Below are 26,781 nucleotides of genomic sequence, written 5' to 3' on the forward strand. Positions count from 1 at the left end.
AACTGTAGTCAGGTCCAGTTTAATACAAATAATTATGTCTCCGGGGGCGCGGAGGTTAAGTTCTTTCCTAAAGTATGGAACAGGTCTCAGATAGAGATTTTTTTTTTTTCCCCGGGCCCTCCTGCTGGCCTTCCACCTACATATCCCCTCAGTGTTTCGTGCTTTTGTAGAGGATTGCCACCAGCAGCATTTCTCCTCCCCTTGCCTCTGAGAGCTTCAAAGGGATCTGCTTCTCCGCCCACTGCTTCACACTTCACGGCCGCACATCCGGTCTGCAAAGCTACGGCCAGCTGCTGGACAGTAAGGTTGCCTCCCTCCCCCAAAACCATGGGAAGTCCCTCCAGTGAAAGCGCAAAGGCATAGAGGGGGTCAGCCACTGATTTTCAACACTGTTCTCTATCAAAACGCCAATACTTATTGTGGGTTTTATTAACCTGCCTTCAAAATATTTGTTTTGGTTAAAGTTTCCATAACAATTATGCTGAGATTTAGTTTGTTATGCAAACGCCAGATATGAATTTCTGCCCTGTTTTCTGTGCCACAGTTTTTCTATTTTGCCACTATTTTATCTACTTCGGAGCATTGCCATTATAAATTACAATCACTTTTATTTAAGTATTCATTATTTAAAAAAATTAAAAGCCATTGTTATTTGTAATATCAATACATCTAAGTCACGACAATACAAAACATGTGGCATTACAAATGCTAAAAGTGTCACATTTGCTAAAGTTAAAAGTATTGGCATTGTAAATCACAAAACATAAATATAAAATGTCATTTACAAAACCAATAGCTTCAACTTTCCTACTGCAAGACCTATTGGCAATGCCAGTGCTTGTTGCATTTGTCACCCCGAGTGGGATGGGTATGCTCAGACTTGAGTCCCATGCTCTCCACACCACTGGAGTCAAGCTATCCTGGCTGATGACGGCTGATTGCCAGAAACCGGTCCTAGGATGCTTGATTCCGGTCCAGGAAAGACATAGCTTGGCGGTTCAGGCTGAGGCACAGGGTCAAGGCTGATTTGCATATGGCCATGTCTGAACTGGGGTGGTGTGGTCAGCAGAAAAAACGATGGATTTAGGCCCAGATCTCTGTACTGGGGTGAATGTACGACATTGTTCTGCATTCTGTCCATCAACTGTTTTTTGCTGTATCGAGTTGTAGCAGGTCGTCGGCAGTAATGTTTGGTCTCTGGCTACATAATATCCATTGGCTTTTTCGCTGCGAGATCAAGGGTTTGTGAGCCAGCGTGTCGGAGCCAGGTAGCATAGCCGAAGACCGAGTTAGCTTGTGGCGTGGGTGGCGATGATTGCGAGTTACACTAACGCCATCTTGCTCCTACCGCTTCCACACCAAAGATGGTTATGATGAGAAAGCTTAGATAGGTCATATAAACATCCTCAAAAAATATATAGGTATGCTTATGATGATCAATTGTACATGAACATTTCTTCACACAATGATATCAAAACTCTTATTTGTGCTCTTCTGGAAACTCAACAATGGTTAACTCGCAGCCACCTTATGCTAAATACACTCCAGATGGAATTTTTCTTGATTGCCCCCCACAATCCCTCTGCCCCTGTTCAAGATTGGCTCAAACAGCTAATGGCTCTCAACTTCGCTGCTCATGTTGACTCCACTTGATCATTAGGAATAACACTCAACAAATACCTGAATATGCAAGACCACATCAGTGCAACAACTAGAGGAGCCAATCACAAAATTAACACATTAAGGAAAATTAAACCATTTCTTCCTTCCGATGACATAAAGCTAGCAGTCCAATCTCTAGTTATCTCCCATTCAGATTACGTTAGTGTGAGCTTGTCAAGGATGTCAAGGTAGGCTGGCCCCTCTAAGGGCTACACTGAACTCTGTTGCCAGACTTATCACTGCATCAGGAAAACATGTGCACATCACTCCAGATCCAATACAACTCAATTGGCTCTCTCAAAGCAAGGACTCGGTACAAGATAGCCTGCGTGACACACAAAGCACTTAATTTCACCAGTCTTATTTACTTGTCAAAAAACCTCGAACTGTCTGGTAAGAATTGGGCCCTAAGAAGCTTGAACACTCTCTTGTTGAAACCACAAGAATTCTAAAAGAAGAGATCAGATAACCGCGCCTTCTCCTGTCTTGCACCGAGAATATGGAACGCTCTTCCTCCTGAAGTCAGATCCAACCCTTCAACCTCCTCATTCAAAATGAAAGTCCAACGACTGCTCCTGAATAATCACCTGCAACACTCAAACTGATTTTATTTCTTATTTACTACTCAGTTCTCCCATTTGACTTTGCATTTTGGTTACTTTATATCACCATGCTGCCGGCTGTACTTTAACACATTTTTGTAAGTTTGTCTTCTTATATGTACAATGTTCACTATTTACACTTTACCTTTGCTTCTCTGTACAGCGCTCTGATACCCTGATGGATCGTGTTTGCACTTTATTACACTTTTCAATTAAGAATAAATAAATTAGTTAAGTATACTATACAGGTATAAACAAATCATACCATGATTTAGAGGAGAGAACACCTACATGTTTGCACAGATTAGCAGTGGTAAAGTGCCCAGAGTCTTAAAGCCAACAAAAAGGTCAGAAAAATATGCAGAGGAAAGCACAAAGTTTGGGGATAACCCTGCAAAAAGGATCAGGTCCAACAGCTACCTATAATTATTGCTGAAGTATATACTTCTATGAATCGCAATAATTTGGGAGCTAGACCAATAAATCACAACTTGGCAAACCTTGTTCTGACTAGGACATTACCAAGCAGAACACTATGTTTGCTAAAAAAAACAATGGGACAGACCCAAACCTGAACAAATAGCTAAATCTCTAGGACGTTTTCCACCACTGGAGTCCTCTGACAGATGCTATAATTTGTGTGATTGAAAGCACTTGGTAGGTTTCAGCTTTCTGATCCTCGTCCGCCTCATTGCTTTCAGGACTCATCTGACAAACGGTACGAGAGAAGAGGGCATTCTGATTGCAGACAGGAAGAGTATGTGAAACCGAAGAGGGACTCACAATGCTTGTCTGACGTGAAGACTAAGGAGGAGGAGAAGCCTTTTAAATTTAAGCCCCAAAAGAAAGTTGCTGCTGTAACTGCAAAGTATGCCACAAACAGAGAACTCTCACCCTGAACCAAAGATGGGCGGTGACTCTCCTCAACCGAAGTCACTATTGTGCGCCGGACTCTCCAAGAGTTTCTGCCAGCGAAAGCAAATTACCAAAATGTTACAGTTGAATTCCCAGACAGGCTTGTAGCCCCTCTAGACAGATTAGACAACTTGGATATACAAATTACAGGTGACATACAGCGCACCATTCGGGTAATATTCTGGGAAAATCTAACGTTATCATAGGACATTTTCTTAGGGAAGGTCAATTTTCCCCCGCAGTTTTTCCAAAATTCCCCACAAGGTGAGTATGTAATACTCCCATCATTTTCTGCGCTTGGCCCTAATAAGGTCAAACAAGCCTATGCCGCATGATGGGCTCTTGCACAAGCTCCAGCTTTATATCACAATCATATCGGCTGGGATAAGGGCTCTTCCTATCATGTAATACCCATATAATCCAGCCCACAAGTGCAACCACAATACCCAATAAAACAGGATGCTAAAGCACCTGCTAGAAAAATACTCTCCCAATTGGAGTACCATGGTGTTGCTGCCCGCATAGTGTGAATTGTCCAGATGAATTGTCCTATGTAGATAATATCTGCTGTTTGATGATGAGTTAAATACACATTTGGCCAGGGTAGATCGCATAATTATGGGATTTAGTGATTCTGGCTACAAGTTTAACTTTCAGAAATCAAATATAGCATTTCTGAGTTTTCTATTTTCTGCACCACACTTCCTTGAAGTGTGCTCTGTTGCAACCTCCAAACACACTTCGGAAACTGTAATCCTTGTTAGGCTTCCTTAATCTTAGCGGAACTTACATACCTGATTATGCACAATGAATTAAATCGTTTCGTATACTTTATTTCGGGCCAAAAAGACCATAAAAGTGCAAGTGCAATAATATACAATACATCAAAAAAAGGTATTCTTCATGCCCACCCATGGGATAATAAAAAGTAGTCCTATGTTCACATGTGCCATTTTTCGCACCATCAATACGATCTCGCACCAGAAGACATCCTAACAAAGGGAGACACCATAAAGTGAAAATACTTCAAATTAGTGTTCACACATTACACAAATTTGGACTGGCTAAAAACCGCTAAAAACAGATCAAGATTTGATTAAAAACAATCTAGTCTGCTGCCTAGAATCCTGCATAGTTGGACCAACCATCTTTATCTGGCTTTTTTATATCCAGGGCAAAAGAAGGATACGCAGAGTTCTGTCTCCTCTTTGCTACTGCATGCAGGACAGCCTGGGGCGGATCTACCAGCCCATTTATTCCTAAATGCACATAGGAGGAGAGACCCCATGCCTAAATTGCACATATAATTTCCTGGCTGATGCTGGATGCATCTCGTCCAAACAGGGCTTTGGGCCATAAGAGTTCTTAATTTTGAAAATATGAACTGTGAGAGGGCCTATGGATATGCTCTTGTGCAGCTGGGCAAGTTTCCCTCCCGATAGCTCCTAACCAGTTGTTTCCTAGATACTGCCGAACAGGCTGCCTCTGGATTGCTCCATAGCCTCAGTCTTCCTATACTACGGAGTCCTTCCTTGATGTATGCAAACCATGCCAGTTTACCTGTACCCAGGAGGCCCAATACCTCCATCAGCTCAGTCCTGTATTCAACCAGTTCAGGTGTCATCCATAGTCCGTGCCAAAATATGAGGGGTCTACAGCCAATTTCCTCTGTGATCGGCCTCACCCCCAGGACAAAGTGCAGTGCAGTGAGTGGGGAGCGAAGGGGAAGAACGAATAGCTGCCTAGTGGTTATTCTCAGACTTACTGATATTTATTGGAAGACAATGTTCCCAGAGTTTGACCTCATACATTACAGCGCCTCTCATTTGTGTTTTATATATCTCCAAAACTGCACCCAGAGGCTTATGGAAAAAAATCCTGAATAGTCTAGCCAACCCTCCTGCAGTCTGCGGTAACTTGAGGCTTGATTTGTTTATTTGCGGCCCCCAGTCCATTTTTTCGAGTAGCTAAACCTAAATATTCGAAAACTGATACCCTTTCAAGTGGGACACCGTTCATAAGAGGATTGGGACATGTCGAACTAGCTGGGTTAAAAACCAAATATTTTATCTTCTTTATGTTAATCCCCATCCCCCGTGCTTTTACCAAAAAGCACCAAAACTGTCAAGGATTCTCTGGATGCCCATCGGTGTCTTGGAAAGTAAGAGCGTGTCATAGGCAAACATAATTGCCAGTACTTTCCTATGCGCTAGTTTTGGGGCGTCTGTGTCTTTCACCTTATTTGATGTATCGGCCAGTGCATTACTGTATAGGCAGGACAGAGTTGGAGCAAGCACATAACCTTGCCTGACTTCTGTTAATTGCAAGTGGCACGGTGAGTTCCCCATGTTTTCCAAACCTAATTTGGGCAAAAGTCCCTTCGTGCAACCTCCTTAGCACGTTTAAAAGATATAGGGGAACCCAAAGATCACTTAATACAACCCAAAGTTTCTTGATGGGTACCGGCTTGTTGGAAATGGCCTTTTTTGCACGGTTATCCCCAAACATTTTGATTCTAGGTCAGGACTGGAGGCGAGGATTATGCTTATCTCTCTTCGCTTTATTAACCAATTTATTCACAGCAGCTCATTAGTAAACCAGTATCAAAACCACATTTCCCATAAAACTAGGGAAAAGAAAAAACAGTCTCTTGTAAGTCCTTTCACAGTGTCCATGAACGTTGTCCCCATGAACCATCCTGAGACTTCCTGCGCTTCCTCTTTCTTCGCTGCTCGGCAGCTCGAGATAAGTGCATTTTTGGTTCTTCTCATGTTTGCCTTTTAGGGGAGTTTAACGTTGATGGGGTTGATTTGCCTCTCTGTTTCACTTCCGCAGATTCCCTATTGAGCCGCGGGAACGCTGGTGCGCTCCTTACGCGGTTTGTCTGCCCGTATCTCATTGACCGCGGTGCGGTTCTCCGCCCGTTAGAGGGCATTGTGTGGGCGACGCGACCTGCGGCCGGAGCGCATTTCGGCAGAGATCAGACTGAAGCGCTCCGGTCCACAGTACATGTCAGCGCCCGAGCTGCCAAGACAATCGCCCACGTTGCTACGGTGTCTGTATTCCCGACCTGTTTGACAAACGCCCGCTCGGCGGGTAGGTAGTGGTGCGGTTCACCTGGGAACACGGCTCTCCTCACGCCAGAGTCAAGACTCGGATAAGTATTATTGTGGAGACCCTCTTTGTAGGTCCCTCACGGACACCCGGACTGGCAGCTCTACCTATTCCCAGTGCATCTTTGGGGAGTGTGGGTGTTCTGGGGCTTCGGACCCGTTAAAATTCGTGTCACTGGCAGTTTGTCTTTACTGAGAGACCCTCAGTCCTTAAATTACCGCGCTGCTGCGTGGGAGTGCTTCTTCAGCGTCCTGTCACCAGGTTTGCTTGTGAATTTCCCTGAGTTGCCTTAGTGGGCTTGAAAGTTGATACCTGAACCTCAGCAAGCATGGAGCATGAGTATTATGAGGAAGAAGATTCCTTAGCCTATCTTCAATTGGATGATGATGATTTCTATGCGAAGGTAGATGGCTTCATTCATAAGGCGGTCTCGGACCTCATGACTCTAATGGAACAACGGTTGGCGGATAAAATAGTTTGTATGCGAAAATGGTCCCTCCTCCAGAGGCAATCCCGGGACCTTCAGGTACTTCAGGTCAGGCTCAGACAGAGGAACAGGGACCCTCCCCCCCCTCCAAAGAAAAAGTGTGAGGGTGGGGTGGACACTGACGCTTTTGAACATCTTAAGCAGGCGTTTTTGGAACACACTGCTCTGATAGAGCTTTCCCAGGGCCCTGAGCCTACTGATGAGGAGCTCCAACCGACGTCTCCCGGGACTCAGTTGGGCGACACCCCGGAGGCTAGCTCGTCGCGATCTTGGAGGCAGTCTGGCTCCTCAGAGCCCCGAAAGGCAGGAATGTCCGACATGTTGGATCCTGACGATATCGTCCACCCCCGGTCAGCGGAGTTGGGCCCCCGCTGACAAGGCAGCTTTGTATTTGGCATTGCGCCTCAGGAAGCCGCTAGAGAATGAGGCGTGCAGTCGCCTGCGGGCTGAGTGTCCCAGGCCGACGCTAGAGGGCAAGGTGTCGAGAACCCCTGAAATTGAGAGCAAGATGGCGACGTTCCTGGCGAAGTTTATTAAGGACCCAAGGAAAGGGATAGATAGATCATGGCGTGCATTCCAGGACAAGTTGTTGGACGCCATTGGTCCGTTAGCCAAGATTCTAGACATGGCTGAGGAGGCCCGCAGTTCGGGCTCCTTGATCAACCCTGAGGTATTGTCAGCATGGGCCCAACAGGCGATCTGTTTTATCGGTAATGCAAACTGCGCACTTTCCACTGAGATGCGCTGATCGCTGCTTATTAAGGTGGACCCCAAACTAGGAGATTTGGCATGTTCAAAGGCTGAAGCCTCAGCGCAAGGAGGGCTGTTAGGCGAGCCATTCATAAAGGAACTTGGAAAGTTCGTGGCTCTACGTTCACGTCCTTGGATAAGGCGCAGGCCAATATTACACCCTTGGGTTTTCCGTGGGGCCGGTCTGGGTAGGAGCCGCCCACGGACAGAACCAACAGCCCCAAGGTAGGGGGCAAGGCTCCGGGCGTGGACAATACCAGTCTGACCAGCGCTTCAACTTCTACCCCACCAGGGGTCAGCGCTTCAGGGGACGAGGCTACAGAGGAAGCAACGGCAATGCCACCGGTCAGTGTTTTACCTGCTGCGCAGCTGCGAATAGGGGGCAGGCTGGCGTCATTTTTCCCCGCTTGGGAAGAGCTTACGGGGGACGCTTGGGTTCTCCAGACGGTCAGGGGATTCCAAATAGAGTTTTACGGTTCCCCTCGCCAGGCCCGTCCTCCCCGACCGATCGTTTTCTGCGCATCAGACGCGGCCATGATAGACAACGAGGTGCGGCGACCGGTTATCGACCTCTGAGACATCGAGTGGCTGGTGTACAGACACTTCAAGATGGAGGGCATTCACCTGCTCAGGGATGTTCTCCTGCCACTTGATTGGATGGTCCGCTTGGACTTAAAAGATGCGTACCTGGTGGTTCCGATTTTCCCTCCTCACAGGCGGTTCCTCCAGTTTCTGTGGCAAGGCCAAGCTTACGAATTCCAGTGCCTTCTGTTCGGGCTTTCTTTGGCCCCGTGGTGTTTCACCAAGGTTCTCAAACTGGTGATGGAATATCTGAGGGCGCGCAGAGTCCGCTTGATCGTCTACTTAGACGATATTCTTCTTTTGGGCCAGTGTCCCGTGCAGCTTTGTCAACCTTTACAGTTGGCGGTGGCTCTCCCCCAGTCTCTGGGGTTTGTCGTCAACGAGAAGAAGTCCCTCTTGGTACAAACTCAGCGACCGACCTTCCTGGGATTCGTGATAGATTCCAATTCAGCCACTCTGAGCCTCTCTTCCGGGAAGGTGGCGAAAATCTGTCACAAAATTCGCCAGACCTTGGCCAAATAGTACTTCTTTCCGTCAGATTGCCCGGTTGGTACGCCTGTTTTCGGCTTCCATTCAAGCAATCTTCCCGGGTCCGTGACATTACAGAGCCCTGCAGCGGTTAAAAGCGCACAATCTACGGAAAGGGCTTACCTACTCACAGGTGGTCCCGCTGATGGAAGAGGTTTGCGATGAACTGGAGTGGTGGCTTTCTCATATGGAGGCATGGAACGGCAGAGCGATTTTCAGCTCAGCACCGAACTTGGTGATAGTCAGATGCCAGTCGAGCCGGCTGGGGTGCACGGTGTGGGGAGTTCTCCACCGGCAGAAGTTGGTCTCCTCAAGAGCAACTGCTTCACATCAATTGCCTGGAGCTCCTGGCAGGCTCCTTTGCGGTCCAATGCTGGACCAAAGACTGGGTTCAAGCTTCAGTATTGCTGAAGATGTACAACGTGTCAGCGGTCAGGTACATAAACCACCTAGGGGGCTCCCGCTCCAAAGCAATGGCGAATATGGCAAAGCAGTTTTGGGAGTTCTGTCTTTCCCACCAGGTGTCGGTTATGGCGGAGTATCGTCCAGGAGCGGAGAATTGGGTGGCGGAGTGGCATTCCCGCCACCTTCGGGATTCCAACGTGTGGAAGCTGGATCCGGAGATCTTTCGGAGCCTACACAAACGGTGGGGCCCGTTCTCGATCGACCTTTTTGTGTGCCGCCTGGACAAGCAGCTTCCCCGGTTCTTCAGTTGGAGACTGGACCCTCTGGCAGTGGCATCCGATGTGTTCAGCCTGGCTTGGAGTCAGGAGATGGGGTATGCTTTTCCCGCGTTCTCCATGATCACCCGAGTGGCGGCCCAAGTTCGCAGGCAAAAAGCGGTCGTGGTACTGATAACACCATTTTGGAGGTCGCAAGTTTGGTTCCCGGTTCTTCTGGGACTTTCTTGGGAATTTCCAATCAGACTCCCCCAAACTCCCCGTCTCCTGTTGAGTCCCGAAGGAGTTCCTCACCGATTGATAGAGGAAGGCTTTCTCCAGCTCATGGCTTGGTGGATTACAGGCAATGCTGGGGATTGCCAGGCCTTTCGGTACACGCTGAGTCCTTGTTGTCCAGAGCTTGGGCGGACAGTACCTCTAAGAGATACAAGTCGGCTTGGACGCGATGGGTTTTTTGGTGTTTACGACGGGAAGTGGATCCCGTGGTCGCAGGATTGACCTACGTTCTAAATTACCTGGCCCGATTAGCCCAGAACGGTTTGGCTTATAGGTTGGTGAATACGGTGCGTTCGGCGATTTCGGCGGGGCATGCTCCGGTGGATGGAGCGCCCCTGGGGAGCATACTTTTTGTCTGCAAGCTTCTCCGGGGCATTCGTTTGTCATTGCCCCCGGAACCTTGTTACTCGGTCCTTTGGGATGTAAACTTGGTTTTGAACCTTTTGTTGTCTTGGCAACCAAATGGATTTCTTTCATGGAAAAATCTGTCCGCTAAGCTGTCCATGTTACTGTGTTTGGTGTCTTCTAGGAGAGTGTCGGAAGTCCGGGCTTTGGACATTACTGCCAGGGTTTTTTCCCCGGATGGGGTTACCTTTACGGTGGTAGACTTACAAAATCGAATACCCGTACGATTTCTACCCTGCTTGTACAGACTCCCGAAACTTTGCGTGGTGCAATGCTTAAAAGCGTATGAGGAAGCTACGGAGGAAGTCCGTCCTCTGGGCGAACAACAACTCCTCATAGTACTCAAGAAGCCTTTTAAGGTGGTGTCTTCTCCCACTATAGCCCGTTGGGTATGGTGGATCGTGCAGGAGGCAGGTATTAATACGCAAGCCTTTGGACCACACTTAGCGAGGGGTGCGATGGCTTCCAAAGCCTTTAGCCTAGGTGTACGTTTGGAAGACCTGATGAAGGCAGCGGATTGGTCTTCAGATTCGACCTTCAAAAGGTTTTATTTCAAACCGCTGTTGAATGTGGCGCAGGTAGTGGTGGATAAGCTTTGAAGAAGCATAATCCTCGCCTCCTGTCCAGACATAGAATAGATATTTGCCTAGCCTACGAGAAGGTAAGTTTCAATTCTATTAAGGACGCGGAGGCGAGGATTATCCCACCCAGCAAGCGCGTTGGTTGCTGACCCTCACCGTATGGGTGGTAAGTAACTTTTCTTTGTGACTTGATACGTGATGTTTTTGGGTCTTCAGTGGCTTATCATAGATGCATATGCTGGTCAATTTTGCAATTGTATTCTGCAATTGGTTCATGATGTAATGCGTGATGGGTGTGGTCTTTGTTTCAGGGAATGATCACACGAAGCAGAATGCCTAACCATGGGAGAGATCCTCCAGCGAAGAAAGAGGAAGTGCAGGAAGTCTCAGGATGATTTATGGGGACAACGTTCATGGACCCTGTGAAAGGACTTACAAGAGACTGTTTTTTCTTTTCCCTAGTGTTATGGGAAATGTGGTTTTGATACTGGTTTACTAATGAGCTGCTGTGAATAAATTGGTTAATAAAGCGAAGAGAGAGAGAGCATAATCCTCGCCTCTGCTTCCTTAATAGAATTGAAACTTACCTTCTCGTAGGCTAGGCAAATTTCTATTCTTCCTCCTATCTTTTTCTGAGCGGTTTGTGTTGGTTTAGGACTCTGGGCACTTTACCACTGCTAATCAATGCTAAAGTGCATATGCTCTCTGTGTAAATTGTGTTATGGATTGGTGTTTCCATGACTGGATATTTGATTTACCTGTTAGTCCCTAGTAAAGTGCACTAAGTGTGCCAGGGCCTGAGCATCAAATCCTACTAGTGGGCCTGTAGCACTGATTGTGCCACCCACATGAGGAGCCTTAAAAAGGTGCCCCAGACTTGCCATTGCAGAGTCTGCGCGCAGTTTGTAACTGTCATGTTGACTTGGCCTGTGCACACTCTGGCCAATCCCTAACCTTCCCTTTTCTTACATGTCAGGCACCTCTAAGGTAGGCCCAAGGTACCCCAGTGGGCAGGGTGAAGTGTATGTGAAAGATAGAAGATGCCCTTTTGTGTTTGGCACATCCTGATAGTGAATTACAGCCTGTTTTGTTTTTCACTATTGCAAGGCTACCTGTTCCTCATAGGACAGAATGGGAAGTTTGTTTATAAAGGTGATTTTTACATTCTGTGTTTGAAAATACCACTTTTAGGAAGTAGGTATTATCTTGTTCAGGTATCCCATGTGCTTCTGCTGGAAATGTGGATTGCCTGTCTGGGTTTTGGACAACGGATGGCTAGGAAGCAGGAGTGGCTCCGGGTAGTCTAGGTAGGTCAGGAAAGAGCTGAATAGACCTGGGCTGCGTTGGGGGAAGGAGGAGATTTCCTTGCACCTCAAAGGGCCTGGTTTGCCTCAGACAATGCCTTCTCCACTCCTGCCAGGAAATCCCACCAGAGAAGGCAGAACCGTCACACATACACCGTCTACCTAGAGGATCAAAGGATTTTTTTATACAAATACTGGGGCCCGACCCCTGAACTGCAAAACTCTTTTAGATCAAGAAGGCTACCAAGAAGAAGTGCTGGAGAAGCTGTGAGGAGGGACTACCACTTTGCTGTGTGCTTTGCTGTGTTGGCCTGCAGTGGCTGCTTCTGTCTTGGGCAGTGAAAGGACTGGACTGAACTTTCTGCAATCTACCTTTGTGAGTTTCTCCAAAGGCTTGAGGTGAAGCTTGACCCCTGTTCAAGCAGTCTCAGGGACAGCAAAGACTTCAAGCTCTTCTGCCCTCAGCACTGTGGACTGTGTGTTTTGTGCTGCAACAGAAGAAAAGCAGCCCAACGATGTCTATGACGCCGCTGCCGACTCAGTGTCCTGAAGGCACCACAGAGGGCACTGCCACAATGCAGCACTGCGACCCTTGTCTCACCAACAATGTGCTAGTTTTGGGGCGTCTGTGTCTTTCACCTTATTTGATGTATCGGCCAGTGCATTACTGTATAGGCAGGACAGAGTTGGAGCAAGCACATAACCTTGCCTGACTTCTGTTAATTGCAAGTGGTCCGGTGAGTTCCCCATGTTTTCCAAACCTAATTTGGGCAAAAGTCCCTTCATGCAACCTCCTTAGCAAGTTTAAAAGATATAGGGGAACCCCAAGATCACTTAATACAACCCAAAGTTTCTTGATGGGTTCCCGATTGTTGGAAATGGCCTTTTTTGCACGGTTATCCCCAAACTTTTTGATTCTTTCTCCTATCTTTTCCTGAGCTGTTTGTATTGGTTTTAGGACTCTGGGCACTTTACCACTGCTAATCAATGCTAAAGTGCATATGCTCTCTGTGTAAATTGTGTTATGGATTGGTGTTTCCATGACTGGATATTTGATTTACCTGTTAGTCCCTAGTAAAGTGCACTAAGTGTGCCAGGGCCTGAGCATCAAATCCTACTAGTGGGCCTGTAGCACTGATTGTGCCACCCACATGAGGAGCCTTAAAAAGGTACCCCAGTCTTGCCATTGCAGAGTTTGCGCGCAGTTTGTAACTGTCATGTTGACTTGGCCTGTGCACACTCTGGCCAGTGCCTAACCTTCCCTTTTCTTACATGTCAGGCACCTTTAAGGTGGGCCCAAGGTACCCCAGTGGGCAGGGTGAAGTGTATGTGAAAGATAGGACATGCCCTTGTGTGTTTGGCACATCCTGATAGTGAATTACAGCCTGTTTTGTTTTTCACTATTGCAAGGCTACCTGTTCCCCATAGGACAGAATGGGAAGTTTGTTTATAAAGGTGATTTTTACATTCTGTGTTTGAAAATACTACTTTTAGGAAGTAGGTATTTTCTTGCTCAGTTATCCGATGTGCCTCTGTTGGAAATGTGGCTTGCCTGTCTGGGTTTTGAACAACCGATGGCTAGGAAGCAGGAGTGGCTCCGGGTAGTCTAGGTAGGTCAGGAAAGAGCTGAATAGACCTGGGCTGCATTGGGGGGAAGGAGGATGAGATTTCCTTGCACCTCAAAGGGCCTGGTCTGCCTCTGACAATGCCTTCTCCACTCCTGCCAGGAAATCACACCAGAGAAGGCAGAACTGGCATAGACACCGTTTACCTAGAGGATCAAAGGATTTTTTGATACAAATACTGGGGCCCGACCACTGAACTTCAAAACTCTTTTAGATCAAAAAGGCTTCCAAGAAGAAGAGCTGGAGAAGCTGTGAGGAGGGACTACCACTTTGCTGTGTGCTTTGCTGTGTTGGCCTGCAGTGGCTGCTTTTGTCTTGGGCAGTGAAAGGACTGGACTGAACTTTCTGCAATCTACTTTTGTGAGTTTCTCCAAAGGCTTGAGGTGAAGCTTGCGACCTGTTCAAGAAGTCTCAGGAACAGCAAAGACTTCAAGCTCTTCTGCCCTCAGCACTGGGGACTGTGTGTTTTGTGCTGCAACAGAAGAAAAGCAACCCAACGATGTCTACGACGCCGCTGCCGACTCCGTGTCCTGAAGGCACCACAGAGGGCACTGCCACAACGCAGCACTGCAACCCTGGGCTCAGCAACAGTGCCTGCTGACGCCACCACCGAGCCGCTGCTCGCACCGTGACCTGTAGGCACTGCACTCCGCACCGCCTCACTTCACAATGACGGCATGGCACTGCAGAGGGCACTGCCCCAACACCGCACTGTGACCCTGTTCTCACTGATGAAACCTTATGATGCAGCCACTGCTGGCACTGCGACCTGTGGGCACCGCATGCCACAATGCTGCTGTAGAAATCAATGAAGTCTGGTAGACAGCTCTTGTAGTTGTACTTTATTCTTCAAGTTCCAGCTTGGTAAATTCCAATGTAAGTCTTAACCTAAGACGTTGCGTTGGGAGTGTTCTTCACATGTCAGGGTTGTGTTGGGAATGTGCTTTGCCTCGCACATCAAGGTTGCGTTGGCAGTGTCCCTTGCACGTCATGGTTGCATTGGGAGTGTTCCTCACACATCAGGGTTGTGTTAGCAGAGTACTCTGGAGTAGTGCTGTAATGTCAGTGTGCATTACATTTTTTGTGTTCTCCCTCGCACGTCTTGTATTGTGCGTTTTTACATCTATGCTGGAACATGTCCACATTTTTTTTCTTTTCATGTTCTTTGGCAGAGGAAGATAGGTGTGTTGTGGTGTTCTTCAGTGTGTACTGGGCATGTACTGGTGATTGCATTTTCCCTGTGGTGTTCTTCACAGTGTAGTGATTGCATTTTCCCTGAAACATTTGCAATCTGTTTTGATTGCATCCCACCTTCGTCGCCAATGTAGAAATCAATGAAGTCTGGTAGACAGCTCTTGTAGTTGTAGTTTATTCTTCAAGTTACAGCTTGGTAAATTCCAATGTAAGTCTTATTAGAACATTGGAATGTTGGGAGCTCCATTGCAGACAATGGAGTGCTCCCTGCTTCTACGGGCCGGTAAAGGCCCGCAGAGCAACATTCCAATGTTCTACAAAGGCTTCTCGAAGCTCGAGGGGATTTATATATCCTCGAGCTTCGAGAACCCTTTGTTTAATTTGTTAGAACATTCTGCCCTCTAGTGGCAGAATGTTCTAATAGCCTTATAGCCCTTCGTAGCAGGGCTATACCGGCAATTAAAGTCCCGCTGTCTTGTTAAAGTCCCTCGCCTTCGGCTCAGGCCTTTAATGATTCAGCGGGCCTTTAATAGCCGGTATAGCCCGCTACGGCGGGCTACAAGGCTATAATATAAGCCCCACCAGGAGCAGCCTCCTGGCTACTCAGCCCATCTTCTCCAACAGCTCCACCTTCAAGTACAAACATCCATAACATTCCAAATGACATCATATAGCTAGAGCATCAGGCAGAGAATCCGGGCAAGGGAGATGCATTACATAAGAAGCCGATTACTACAGCTGCACTTCGCACATCAGTACATGATGCCTGCTGACGCCAGCGCCCCAGACTCCAACAGAGAGGAGATCGACCTGCAATGTGTGTAAATTCGAGGGTCCGACAACTCCTGCACCGACTTCCGGAACCGACGCCGTCAGATGCCATGTTTTCGGAAGCTCAACAAGAGGTCGCCGACGCCTTGCATTTCTAAAAGGTACTGTTTACGGGTCTTCCCAACACCGTAGCTGGCTCGCGATACCCGGTCAGCCAGAACTGTTTGGATTTCTTTGCTCACGATGCCGTGATAGCCCCGGATGGAACTATCGACATCAAGGAACTGTTTTTAAAACATATTTTGATAACTGTGAATTTTTAATACTGTATTATGGATTTTTATCGTTTTTGGTATTGTCTTAAGTATAAAAAAAATTGGATATGTTTCTAGACTGGTGTGGTGTCCTTTTGTATTGCTTAAACTGTATTACTGTTGGTTATGTGCAAATGCTTTACACACTGCCTCTAAGATAAGTGCCAAGCTACCAAGGGGTTGAGCAGGGGTTATTTTAGGAGTGTAACTCCCTTATCCTGACTAGGGTGGTGTTTCTACCTGGCTTTGGCACATGCCCTATCATGCCAAAAATCCCATTTCTAACATTGGTTGTCAGTGGTGAGGATAGAACTTGTGTTTGCACTTGACATAGTGATTGATGTGTACTACTACCATATCGCAGACCATTACGTGCCAGATACTGATCCTTTTCCTTTTGGCCTATTTTTCCATCTTACCAGTTTGAACTTGCTACTTCATCATGTCTGAATTAATTGCATCATCTGTTGCATCCTTGGAAGTGGCCTTTAAGGAGGAGAGTTTAGAAACCTACAATGTGAAGGAATTGAAGGCGATCTGCAAACACCTCAGAATCCAAATCAGGGGCCTCACCAGAAAAGAGGAGATACAAAAGGCGCTGGTTCAGGCGTTGGGTTTGTTGGGTTGGTGCGTTCTCTGATTGGATTGTTTTTGAGCCGGCCTACCGTCCAGTAGGGAATTGGCTGTGGGTCATTGGTGCTGTCACTGATTGTCCCTTGGGGGTCTTGGTTGATTGGTCATAGACATTTAAGGGGTGTGTGTACTCTTCTGACATGATCCATCAAGGAGGGGGATGTTCAGAGATGAGTGAGCTCCGATGTGAGGAGGAGGTGGTGGTTGCTGGATCTTCCTTCCCTGGCTGATGTGCAGAAGATGATTGGAGCTGCTGTGGCTGCGGCCTTTCTGGCTAGAGAGCCGAATGGGCCTAAGAGGCAGAAGTTGGATGCCTCTGCAGATATTAATCCGGACCTGGAGTCGTATGAGGAGTTGAAGGGTTATTTTGTCTAGGGGGTGGACCTTCACCGTGTTTTGCAACATGTCCAGGAAAATGTAGGCTTCCCTAGTCCCTTGAAGGGTGTGGAGTCAGAAGACTTTTTCGCCAATTACCTGAAAAGGGAGCCAGAGTGCCTTACTATTCATGTCTGTGAGGAATGTGCGGGAAGGGGAATGGAAGGATATTGACAAACATACCTTTCCCCGGTTTCTGGGTAAAAGATATCCTTTACAGGGGGTCTCAAGGAATTTCCGTCTGTGGTGAAGGAGGATTCCCTGCTGGCAGGCTGGCGTCGCTGAGCCTGGTGATGTCGAGGATGTGGTTCCCTCTGATCTTGGGGACAAACGTGTTGAACGGGCTTTGAAGCTGTCCTTTGCTGCCTCTAACCTTGCAGTTCGGTCTGCGGCTTACACTAGCTACCTGGTTCAGTCACTTCTGAAGGACTGTCAAGGTATTTCTGAGCAGCTCTTACAGGATTAAGGCCCCTCTGAATCTTTGACAATGTTGGATCAGCAGTTGCACTTCCTGGCAGATTTGTCCTTTGATTCCCTAAATGCTGCAGTGGTGGCTGCTGGGTCCTCGGTGGCAGCTAGTAAACAGTTGTGGCTTAAGCTTTGGATGGGGGAGGCGGCTCAAAAGGCTGACGTAAGGAAGCTTCCTTTCACAGGCTCTAAGCTGTTTGGGGAGCCGTTGGAGACCTTGATTAAGAAAACGGCGGAGGACAAAAAGTAGTTGGCTCCAGTCCGCCCTTCACAGAGAGGGAATTTTGCTGGATATAAGCGGGCTTTTGGGCAGGCATTTTCAACCAAAATGGCAGCCCAGCCGTTTTATGGTAGGGGACGTGGCCGGGGTGTCCCTTCCTTCCACAAGTCCCGGGGTCCACAGGGTGCCAACTCTTCTTCAGGGCCCTCAAAGTTTATGATTATGTGAGGGGTTCAGTAATGGTGCCGGTTGGGGGTCGCCTCATGTCTTTTTTTCCAGTCTGGGAAGAATTTGTTCGGGATCAGTGGGTCCTACAGGTTATCAAACCGGCTATCAAAATTAATTTGTGGATCTCCGGTGGATGTGTTCAGAGCTACCCCTGTTCCCAAATCTCGGGGTCAAGTGTCGGGCTCTGTTGGACAGAGTTCAGGACCTGGTTTCCAAAGGGGCTTTGGTGATGGTGCCTGTAAGTCAACAGGGTTGGGGGATATACTCTATTCTGTTTCTGTTCCAGAAACCAAATGGAGACTTCCGTCCAGGCCTGGATCTAAAGGCGGTAAGTTTGTGTATCCCCCATCTGTCCTTCAAAATGGTGTATCTGCAGTTGATTCTACCCTTCCAGTCGGTGGGGGATATCCTGGCTGCTCAGGATCTCGGGACGCCTACTTTCATGTGACTGTTCATGTGGCTTCCCTGAAGTTCATGCAGTTCTGTGTGGGCGTTGATCATTACCAGTTCAAGGTATTGCCTTTTGGGCTGTCTGCCTCTCCTAGGGTGTTTACAAATGTTTTGGCACCCTTGGTGAGGTTGTTGCATGCTCAGGGGATTCTGGTGTTTCTTTACTTGGATGACTGGTTGATCTCTCCCTCTTCTTTCCTTAAGGCTCAAGCCCATACCCTGAAGGTTTGCAGGTTCCTTCAGCAGTTTGGGTGGATTCTGAATTTGGAGAATTCCCATCTATGCCCCACGCAGGAACTGCTAGTCATTGAGGGGGTTTTCAACACCAAGTTCCGCCCAAGCTAAGGCATACAAACCAGTGCTACACATTCCGAGGTCAGATAGGAACGCAAGGTTAAGACTGGAGTTAGGCCGAGAGAGGCCTGACCTGACATGCCAGGGAGAGATTATAAAGTTATACTTAAGGATTATAAGGGCCCGGTTGACTCCTTGAAGCACCATTTGAGATACATTTTTCAGGGGTCAAGTAAGGCCTGGCTACCAGCCTAGGAAAAGCTATTAAAACATTGAAGATTAAGGAAGAAAGCATACCGCGGCTGGATATCCCTCTGAACGCTTGGAAAAGATCTATAAACCAACAAGTATGTGAAACCTCCTTTGATTTGGATCTCAATTCACTCCGCTCAAGCGCCCTTTTAGATCCCCTGGATAACCCCTACAAGATAGGCAAAGCACAGCCTTACCTAGGTGAGGCTTTCACTCCATCTGCCCGAAGCAAAATCCTCAACATGAGATTAACCTTATTAGGAATTGCTGATTTTAAGTAGGCCTGGGTGGCAAATTCCATTCCGCTTGCGGAATTTGGGTAATTTTGCGTTCTGCGGAGAACGAGAAATTCCCCAAAAATCTGCGTTCCACGACTACGCAAAATATTTTGCTTGTTTGCGTTCTCAAAATGTGTTCGCAAGATATTCCCCCGAGCACGCAAATGGCAATCACGAACAGTAAAACCGCATCGCGAACAAGCTATTCCGCGTGTTTACGGAATTTCTATATGATCGCGGAGATTTTTTTACTGTTTCGCAGAGATTTGCGTGACACGATTACACAAATTCCGCCCACCCCTAATTTTAACCCTGCATGGGCCCGTACGGGGGAATCTATAAACTGCAGACTGTGCCCCTACACAAGGGAATCCTGGTTGCATCTTCTATGTTGTTGCTCCAACATTAATAACGATCGTTGGCATCTCCTGCGTCCGATTTGTATCACCAATGGAATACAATCCTGCAGTGATGCATCAGTCTTGTGCCTATCTACCACTGACATGACTCTAGCAAGACTGGCAAAATTCATCCATCAAATCAGGATTGCCCTAAAAGTTGCCAACGAAAGCAATAAAACTCTGGTGAAGGGTACTGCAAGTTTGGCTGAAGAAAGCTGATCGGCTCTCCAAGTAGGTCTGCTGTTTTAAACATCTCTAGCTTGCCCTTTTAAGATAGCGCTAATTCCAGAGAGGGTCAATCGAAACGCTAGAGTGCTTAGTTCATCATCCTGTAGCATCGTTTTTTCCCCCCAAGCTTAAAGGGGACCCCACGAAAGCACGCAAGGCCACCCAGCATAGACCACTTACTCTGAGGAAGGCCAATTGCATTGGCATTGGGGTGGGGTACCAAATGTTAACCTAAATTGTAGCTTTTTGTATTACTGTTCTAGTTTTACACGCTGATTGTCTTTACTGTAATGATTTTAATTAATTGAAGAGTGACAAATACAGTCATAGACAAATGGAGAGAATGAATAGGAGAGCGAGAATGGAGCCAGCAAATGGGAAGCCTATAAAGCATGCCTCTTCCAGACAGTGTAGCCTTGTCTAGCAGAGACCTATAAAAAATAGGAGAGGGACAAACTCTCCTAAACAATGTGTGGAATTAGGATAAAAAAGAAATAGGTTTACTGCTCAGTAGCTAGTAAATAAGGCTCTATCCATTGCATTTTTGTAGAAAGATAATAAACCTAAAAACACAACCTATTTATTGCATAAAAACATTCTAATAATGGGAAATAATTCAGAAAAATAGAAAAGCACAGAAAAGAAGACTCTATCACCAGCCCAAAAACTGATCAATTATAATTACTGCTGCGCAAAGGCATTAAAGAAATTGGGAAAGCAAAGAACGTGGAAGAGAAGCAGGCACAACCAAAACAAAGAAGAGCGAAAAATACACACATAGCAAATAAATTCTGCAAAAAAAAATATATATAGATTCAATTCATTTCAAAAAACTTTATTGCGGTTTTTTCATACCATAAATGTACAGTCAATTACTTCGGTTACAAGATGAGGGTAGGTTTTAGGAAGGGTATATGTCACAGCCAGAAGCATTTTTGGTAAAATCCATACAAGATAACAAACATCATAAAAGGGTTAAAATACATAAATATTAAAAGCTTTTTCTAAGAATTTGATATATTTACAATTCTAAAATCCTAAATCCAAAAGATTTAATCCCCAAGGCACATACAACAATAGGAAAGCAAAATACTATACTTTCTCTAGCCATGGAATCAATTAAGGGTTGGACACTATAGTCCTAAAAGGTAACAACACCATCCCAACTGAAGACACTCACCATTATACAAGCTTTCTACAAATCAGCCACATGGCAAATAGGAACTTTGTTATTGCAACCACGTATAAGGGATTAGAATCAGTTCTTAGAATCCTGAGGAAGTCTAAGTGATTCCTAAGTTCCTGCACAGTTGTATTAACCATTTCCGCCTTGGCAAATTATAAGCCCCGCAGAATAGGACTACGTGGGCGACTGTTGCCTCCTTTTCAGAGCATCCATTGCAGAGTCGTTTTGGTACTTCAGCCCACTTATTGGTAAAAGAGAAAAAAGGTAGAGTGCCGTATCTGAAAAGGCTGAAACACCTGTGTCTGGAGCCTCATCGGTGTCAGTGACTGCAGTGTGTCAGAGGGGGGTGCACTCATCACCATCATTGACACTCCAGGGCTCTTTGACACCAAAGTCTGCAAGGAGGACATGATGAAAGGGGTGGCCCAGAGGCTGGACTATTGTGCTCCGGGGCCTCACGCCATCATCTTCGTGCTGCAGGGGCGGGTCACTGAGGAAGAAAAGGAAGTCCTCAACATACTGCTGGATCTGTTTGGGATGGAGGCAGAGAAGCACCTGGTCATCCTGTTTACTGGGAAAGATCATCTGGGAGATCGGATTCTACAGTTCCTTGTTAATAGTTCTAAGGCGCAATTCAAGGCTCCATTTAATGCCCTGACGAATCGCATTGGGAACCGCTGCTGCGCTTTCAACAACAGAGCAACAGGAGAAGAGAAGGAGAAGCAGCGGCGGGAGATATTTGATCTCACTATACAGATGGTGGAAGACAATAATTGGATAAGACAGCACTGCAACAAACAAAGATCGAGTGATTAGGAAAATAACCTACGAGAGGGAGAAAAAAAATATTGTGCAACGTAAACTAATTAATTGAACATTTTATACACAAACACTAACAAGCAAGTAACACAGAAGAAATAAATGAAAAAATTAAGATTAAATTGACAGAAAACTAACATATGTTACACTAATATAATGCTTGTAAGGACTGCCTCGGTTTTTTTAGTTAGAGCCTACTCAGCTCTTGCGCTGTGAGGTGATCTGTTGTAAGTGCTTTGTGGGGTTTGACACCTCTCATGCTTTTGATTGGCTTTTCTGTGGGTCATTAAAATATCAACACTTGCAAATGGCAACATTTTCAAAGGTTTACTCCAATGCAGTATTGCGTCGGTAGCAAGCAGCGACACGCACAGTGGCTGCTGCGGCAGGATGCACGCTTTCCTCTGACAGTTAAACTCCTGCCTTGTTAGTTAACCCCCCTCTCTCCTACCCATCACTTTTCTACCCTAGTAGCGCTACGTTTCCTGTCTTTTTTTTTTTTTTTAGGTCCAGCCTGAGTCACCACACCAGCGCTGCTCTGCAAGACTGCTATAGTGGAGTATAAAGGATAAGCCCCACCCACTCTCTGCCCATATTTTTCATTGGCTTGTGTCTTTGTCCTTAAATGTTGCCTTCTGATTCCTTAATAGGGTTGTTAGTCCCTCCTTAGTACCACTTGGCTTCATTTGTAACCTCCCATGGCTACTGGCCCCTTTACTTTGGTTGTTACACGGTAGTGTTATTTAGTCTTGTAAGCACTTTGAGTTTCTTGCACTTCAGGCATGATGTGTTTTGCTTCCTGCATTGTAAATATGTTTTTAACTGACTGTGCTTGTGGGCAACCTCAGACACTCATGTCTCCTTAAATCTCCAGGAAAGGTGTTTTTAAAAAATAATTATTAGAACCATGGGGACTGGGTAAGAGTGGTCTGTTTAACTCAGACACTCTGTTCATCACCACCCCCTTTTCTAAATCGTTTTTGGCCACTATAGGTGTGGCAGGGTATACTCAGACATGAGTCCCTTTCTCACTGCTCCATCAGGATTCAAGCAAGCCGGGCCGAAGAAGGCTGAAATGCCAGAAACCGGTCCCCGGTAGCTTGTCTCCTTTCTGGTGAAGAATTGGCTTGGTAGTTTAGTCTGCCCTGTTCCCATGATGCACTGGGCCAGGGACAGACTGATTTGCATATAGCCAGGTTCTGAGCTGGGATGGGGCAGTGAGATAAATAACGGTGATGGATCAAGCCCTGATCTTTGGACTGGGTAAGAGTGGTCTGTTTAACTCAGACACTCTGTTCATCACCACCCCCTTTTCTAAACTGTTTCATAGGCTGACATATGTATGTTTTATTGCACGGGTGCCATTCAATCCACATTTGTTGCTTTGATGGTGCTTTCCACAGAGGAACATTGCTATAAGAGCTCTGCAAGTGACATTAGTTTTGTGGTTTTTTTTTTCTGTTTCTAGGTCTCGTCCTACGCAGCGCGCATGCGTTGTATAGGAAAGAGACCTTACGCCGTCGATACCCTTTTTGAGGCAAACTCGTGCACGAGTTCCATTGCCTTCAATGGAACATGTGGACGAGGGGCGATTGCCTCTAGGGAGCGAGCAGCGATAATTAATACCATATGGTGCTGCGAGCGGCAGCGCCATATGGTAATAATTATCGCCGCTGGCTCCCGCGAGGGAATCAGCAGGCCCCCTCCCCCTGCTGCCATGTGAGGAGCTCGCGCGTGCACCTGGTTTTCCTTTTAGTGGTGGAGCTCTTCGTTGGGTAGTGCATTTCATGTATAAACATCAACTGGAAAGACACCTTCTGCCATCAGCAGGACAAAGAGAACTACCTGGTAGGTATCAGCCATGCAAATAAAACAAAGGGTAGTGGAGGGCCTCAGGGGAAATTGTTTTTATAGACCTACTGGTGCCTTGTCCCCCAACTAGACAATGAAACACACGAAAGGTACCAGAAGTCTGAATTGGTAGGTGTACACAAATGGAACCTATAAAGTGTCCCCTTTGGAAAACAAAACCAAGAGGTTAATGTACAAGAAGAACATTACAAAAGTGTTAATGTAGAGATAAACAGGAGAGCAAGATACATAGTACCAGACTAGAAAATATACCCATCAGCCCACTCAATAGTGGAACTTCGTCATCTGGGTTGTGTGATAGTGGTATCCAATATGCCTTTCCTCGGGACAGACCCGGGGCTAGCAAATCTTGGACCACATGGTTGACCCTCAACCATAGAAGATGATCGAGTACAGGCTGTAGGGGTAAAGTTGCAGTGCTCAAAATTCGTGAGAAAGGAAAGAAAAGGAAAAGAATTGTAATCCAAGTGTTCTAAAAATACCTATCTTGATGTCATAAGAAAAACTTTATTTGGGTCTGTCCATCAAGATGGTATAGTTAAAAGCAGAGTGATAATAGCATGCAAGGAATTGCTATTCACCATGAGTGTAAACTGGTCAACATGTTTCAGCCTCTATAGGCTTTCGTCAGGACCTATGATGCACCACTGCAACACTTACTTAATGTGCTGTGAAAGAAAATCTACAGAACAAATCCAATATCTCAATGGAAAAATTGGTGTATCAACACAGGTCAGGCGCCCTCACTAATAGATAAAGACGTTCTAAAGCTTGTAGATGAAGATGTCTCCTCATATAAAATACATATTCATTTTATATGAGGAGACATCTTCATCTACAAGCTTTAGAACGTCTTTATCTATTAGTGAGGGCGCCTGACCTTTTTGCTGAGGCCCTTCCATTAACATACCAATAAGGTTTTCAGCACAATAGTGTACACGTTCAGGTATAATAACCAAAAAACAAATTGCTCATTTGCTCTAATAAGTACAAGATAAAAAAAAGTATCAGGCACTATTGAGATACTAACAGAAAATGCACATATTGATTAAACTCAGTCTCTGGGAGCGGGCTATGTAAAGGCTGCTTTCGCTGCAATCATTCATTTATCATGTTCATAAGGATATACACCGCCTGCACCGAGCATACCCCGTCCTTTAACAGCAAAATATTATGCAACCTTTGTGAATGGGAGCACTTATGCACCACTATGTGAACGCCATACACGCTGTCATTAGTGCTTCTGTGCGCTTACCCAGCCCACCCCACCCATAAACAGTAATCCGGTGCCTTGTTTTCTTGCCATGAGGGAACTCTCCACATACCATGTACTACGGTTCCACTGCTATTTCCGCACCCAATTAGAAGTCAGGTGAAGCTTGTGAGGACAGAAATCTGGTCCCTTGGTGTCTGTCCATGAAGATGATAGAGAATAGCATGTGTAGATGATGGCATTTATTATGAAGCGTCTTGTGGGAGGGGGCACCAAATGAAAGCAGAGAGTGCAACAGCTTAATGCATTATATACTGCCTGCTGTTTGTTTTTCGCACAAACTCACCAGAAGTTATCAGAGTGCTTCACATGAGCACCAGTTGCATTACAGATGGACACGTTAATTTTGTTTGACACAGGGAGATTAAATGATGTGCCCAGAATCACAGGAGGTTGAGCGTCCCGCCAAGACAAAAAACCCAGTTCCCCAGCTTCAAGGCCGTCCGCTGTAGCCCTCAAGCCACGGAAGGATAAAGAATGGGTAGCGACATCTGAAGGGGGCAATGAGTTACCCGCCAATGGCATGGGAAATCCCGTGGATTGCTCATATTGGGCTTGTGCAAATAAGCGATGGCGCTGATTGTGAAGTGTCTTTTGGAAGAAGTAAAAAATTGCAACAGAGAGCGCGCCAGCCTCGCGCATTACAAAACACCCACTTCTTGATCGGAGTGCAAAGAATGGGTAGAGACATCCAGAGAGGGCGATGCATTACCCCCAATGGCTTGAGAAATCCCATGGATTGCTCATTTTAGGCTTGTGCAAATGTTTTAGTGCTTATGTGAGACGTACCTGTCTGAAATCAGAACCACCATTGTCTAACATGCTGGTGAAGAGGGTATTCCACCAATAGCACCATTAATTATTGGCTTTACTCCTCCTTCTGCAAAATAGGGATAGTTCATTGAGCACTAGTGTTATTGTGGAAAGGTGACGGGGCTCAGGAAACCATCCATGTGGATTACTACATTTTTACATGCGTGCTTTAGCTACTGTTTTCCTCTTGTGGCACTACCTCCCATGAGCACCTATGATTCACCTTTTAGTATTCAGAATGTCCTGTTAACATGCCCGTCTGCCAGGATTCTGTTCCTACACAATTGTTGAGATGGTCTGTTCCTTTCAGAAGATGTTAGCAGAGTGATTTCTTGCTTGCCAAGAAAGGACCAATGCACTCTCTCAGGAATACGCCCACACTGATAGCATTACTTTCAGTTGCCATTGTGCTCCATCTGAGCCCTGTTGTACAACTTCCCAACCAAGGCAGTGCTGCAACTGCACTGTCCTGCACAGATTGTGTTCTCCTCCTGCCAAGTTCTCACTAAACCAGTTCCCTCGGTCCAAAACTATTACGAGCCTGTTCGAAGCATGTTGAATGTAAAAGCAATGCCACTGAATCCCATATGTGAACTGCAATCAGTCTTAAATAGTGATGGGTTCACTTGACCATTCATTCTTCCCCTATTCTATTATATCTAATCTATAATATGCATGCGTCTAGTCCTTTACTACTATTTTTATGATCCTGCAGTGCTTTGAGAATCAGGAACCCTCTTTATGATTGATGGGTAGTCGTGGGCAGCATAAAGTGACCAGATGATGGGGGTTCGTATTGTTTGGAGCAGGGGTCTCCAACATTTTCTATAATAAGAGCTACTTATGTTCAACAAAAATCATCCAGAGCTACCAATACTATTAGTATTATGATAGTGACTACAACAAGTGAGATTACATTAGTGGCCACCATATCCAAGATTACCAGCAGTGGATGCTATGCTCGGGATCATGGAAACTTAGTAGGCAGGGGCTGAGTCATCCTACCACCTGAGGACCCATGAGCCCGGGGACCGACTAGCTATATTATCTCACTTATCCTCCTACTCCCTCACAGAGGAACAAGTGATTAGACACCCCAGAACACAACGCTCCCGACCCTCTCAGGAATTGGGGTCGCAGAACACACCCTTTCGCTCTTACTCCCGTACCAGTCCACAATAAGATATGACATAGACACGAA

At 46.3% G+C, this 26,781-nt stretch overlaps 1 protein-coding gene across 2 annotated transcripts in view; it reads left to right on the plus strand.

Annotated features, from left to right (window-relative positions):
• The window catches only part of LOC147718173 (verrucotoxin subunit beta-like), a 244,733-nt gene extending 233,604 nt beyond the window's left edge, over window positions 1–11,129 (plus strand). For both annotated transcript variants that reach the window (XM_086919239.1, XM_086919238.1), the window contains exon 5: window positions 10,894–11,129. The gene's annotated coding sequence lies outside the window, so the exon portion shown is untranslated. The remainder of the gene's footprint in view (window positions 1–10,893) is intronic.
• The last annotated feature ends 15,652 nt before the right edge of the window (window positions 11,130–26,781 follow it).

Source organism: Lissotriton vulgaris, chromosome 4_2, assembly GCF_964263255.1.
Source record: "Lissotriton vulgaris chromosome 4_2, aLisVul1.2, whole genome shotgun sequence".
NCBI classification, from domain to species: domain Eukaryota; kingdom Metazoa; phylum Chordata; class Amphibia; order Caudata; family Salamandridae; genus Lissotriton; species Lissotriton vulgaris.